This window comes from Condylura cristata, unplaced genomic scaffold (genome assembly GCF_000260355.1).
Source record: "Condylura cristata isolate star-nosed mole 26May11 unplaced genomic scaffold, ConCri1.0 scaffold00003, whole genome shotgun sequence".
Lineage (NCBI taxonomy): Eukaryota > Metazoa > Chordata > Mammalia > Eulipotyphla > Talpidae > Condylura > Condylura cristata.
Genome location: NW_004567104.1, coordinates 29,683,695 through 29,687,125, shown reverse-complemented (window position 1 = coordinate 29,687,125; position 3,431 = coordinate 29,683,695).

Genomic DNA, 3,431 nt, shown 5'->3' with positions numbered 1-3,431 from the left:
CAAATAAATAAATCTTTAAAAAAAAAAAAAAGATTTACTTATTTATGCACACAAGAACCGGGGAACAGGCCAGAGGTCCCAGGGGTGATAGGATTCACCAGAGACAGAGTGGGGAGCAGAACAGGCAGATGGACGAAGTACATTGCTGAGGGGAGCAGTGGGCGGGTCAAAGAGGTCTGTCAGGCAATGTGGGTCACCCCCATGGCCAGGAATTGAACTCACGCTGCAGTTGCTGTGGATAGCTTCACAGTGCTGCATTTCAACCTGCTGCACCACCAGGAAAGTTCCCTAAACTTTACTTTTTTTTTTTTTAATAATATAATAGTTTATTTTTACATCATTTTGTACATTTTTTTTTCATCTCAATTGTAGTCCCCGTGGGTTTCCTATCACCGAGTCAAACTTTACTTCTTAAACAAAGTTTGTTTCTCTCTACTTAATTATCTGAAATGTCTGCAAATTCCTTTTTATGACTTCGTGGAACAAGAACCTGTGGTGGTTCAGGGACTAAATTAACAGTGCACACCATCGTCAAGGTTAAGAAAAAAGTGGCAAGACCTCATATAAGAAGCAAATGAGTGGCAAATGAGGAGAAAAGATTATTTCATGTTCAATAGTTTCTCAGTTCATGCCAAAGACCTGTATTGGTTAAATATTGATACATAACAATATAAATATAGTGCCATGAAATATAGCCTCCTCACAGCTTAGGAAACTGGACATTAGTTTCATTTTCTGCTAAAAGTCTCACAGGGCTGCAATCAAGCTGTCAACCAGGGCTGGGTTTTGCAGGTTCTGGTCAGGGAAGAATCCACTTCCCTATTTACGTGATTGTTTGCTGCATTTGGTTCCTTTCAGTTCTAGTACAGGGAACCTGTGTTTTTTTTTGCTGGCTGTTGGTTGAGGGCCCGACTGAGCTCTGTACGCCTCTCACAGTTCCAGATCTCAGAAAAACATCAGCAAGCATTCATCTTCAGAAGATTAGGAACCCATTTTGAGTGGAACTCCTGCAAGCATATCTGAGGTTGGGGGAAAACATAAGCATTGGAGCAGTGGAGAGGGGTGTGTATGTAAAAGAAGATGGAGCAAAAAAGATGAGGGAAATTACATAGGCCTATGGTAGCAGATTTAGAACATTTAGAATATTTCTCCTTTAGAAAGTGGAGGCAATATTCCTTAGTAGCAGTTACTAGTGATGAAAAACAAGAAGGAAGTGGTTGCAGACACTGGACAACCAATGAAAAAAATTAAATTGAACCATACCTTGCTTCCTACACCGGGGTTAAGCATGATATCATTCAAATATTGAAATGTGAAAAATAAAATCATGCACATATGCACCTATTGGAGTGGAGTGGGACAAAATGTGAAAGCCTTTATTGCTGTGGAGAAAGTTCTTTTAACCAACAAATATTGAAAATCCATTTTTAAAAATGGTTTAAAAAAGTAAACTATATTAAGATTTAAAATTTCAGCATGGGGGGGGCCCTCCCTGGTGGTAAAGCAGGTTAAAGCACAGCACTGAGAAGCTAAAGCCACTTCCGCATGAGTTCGATTCCCGCCTGCCCCAGAGGTGACCACATGGCATGGCAGACCTCTCTTGACCCGCCCGCTGCTCCCCTCAGCAGTGTACTTCTTCGATCTGCCTGTTCTGCTCCCCACTATGTCTCTGGTGAATCCTCTCACCGCCCCTGCACCTCTGGCCTGTACTCCAGTTCTGTATGCATAAATAAATAAATCTTAAAAAAAAATTCCAGCATGGGAAAAAAGCATCATAACTAAAGTCAAGAGGAAAAAATGGCAATTGATGTCAAAATATGAGACCAAAACTGAGACCCCAAGTCTGAGCTTATTGGCTTAAAGAAGGGTCGGGCATCAGGTCAGATGGTCAGCATTGTACAGGAAATGATTTCTCATATGGAGTTTCAGGAAGTACCAGGGTATTGGTTATACTGGAAGTGTGAGACTGCTGTTGATTAGCTGACCTTCAAAACATGAGGCTGTCATTGATTGGTTGGTTTTTAGAGATGTAGTCAATGAATCAAGTTGGCATTGATTGATTAGACAGGTTTTCTAACCTGTTCTGTTGGCTGTTACCATGATTATAAAACACTATTTCTAGGAGTGTAGGGAATTCTTTTATTCCCATGGGGAAATTTATTTTTGCAACTCCTTACATAATAGGTCAAACCTCCAGATAGATAAAGACCCCAAAAGATCAAAAAGAAAGTCCAGCAACTCAATAAAAAGATAAGCAAAGTACTGTAACAGGAAAATAACTACAAATAGTCCTATGATATCTAGGGGGTAGGGAGAAAACCAGCCTCAACTGTATTCAAAAGATGTTTTCTGCAGTAAGTGCTCTCAAAAACCTGGAGAAAAATAGAAACTACATTCATAAAATTAAGGTAAGAGGTCAAAATAACTTTCTTACATTTAAATATTAATTAAATTTAAATATAATTTAGAATATATTTTTCAGAAAAATACATGCTACATAAGTGACTTTTTTACACCTAATAAGAGGAATGATTTGTTCAGCTTTCATCTTCTTGGTTGCTTTTGCTATCATGCAACATTAAAATTGCCACTTCTTCACCTAGAAAAAATGCAAGTCTTAGGTAACTAGACCTCTCTTTTTTTCAGAGTATGATCTGTATCAGGCCAAAGGGAAACTTCTCAGCTTAAGCCATAGTTTTAAATGTTCTACTGAAAAACAACTCTCTGCAAAACAAACACGTAAACTCTTTAAAAAGTTAGGTTTAAAAAGTTAAACTTCTAAAGGTAAACAAGTAAAATTTATGTATTTTTTTTTTAGCCCTCCCTGGTGGCGCAGCGGGTTAAAACACAGCACTGAGAATCTAAAGCCGCTTCTGCATGAGTTCGATTCCCGCCGGCCCCGGCGGTGACCACATGGTGTGGCAGACCTCTCCTGACCTGCCCACTGCTTCCCTCAGCAGTGTACATCGTCGTCGATCTGCCTGTTCTGTTCCTCACTCTGTCTCTGGTGAAGCCACTCACCGCCCCTGGGCCTCTGGCCTGTACCCCAGTTCTGTATGCACAAATAAATAAATCTTAAAAAAAAAAATTCATGTACTTTTTAGCTTTATACAAATAAAAGATTTAAATGTTTGCTAAGCATTTAATACCAGTAAGAGTTATCAAGTAAAATTTTATGAGGTGTGCCTATCATTTTTGAGATTCTGAGATTTTTGGAAACTTTTTTATTCAAAAAACTTATTATTCAGTTGCATAAATGACAATACTCCAAGCTCTGGGAGTAGAGATTCTTCTTCTTCTTCTTCTTTTTTCAAAAATTATTTATGCAGAAAGAGAAAGAAAAATACCGGATGGTTTCACTCATAGCAGGAGTATAATGGACCAGGCGAGAAAGTAACAAAAATAATGAACAACCATATACCAGAGACATT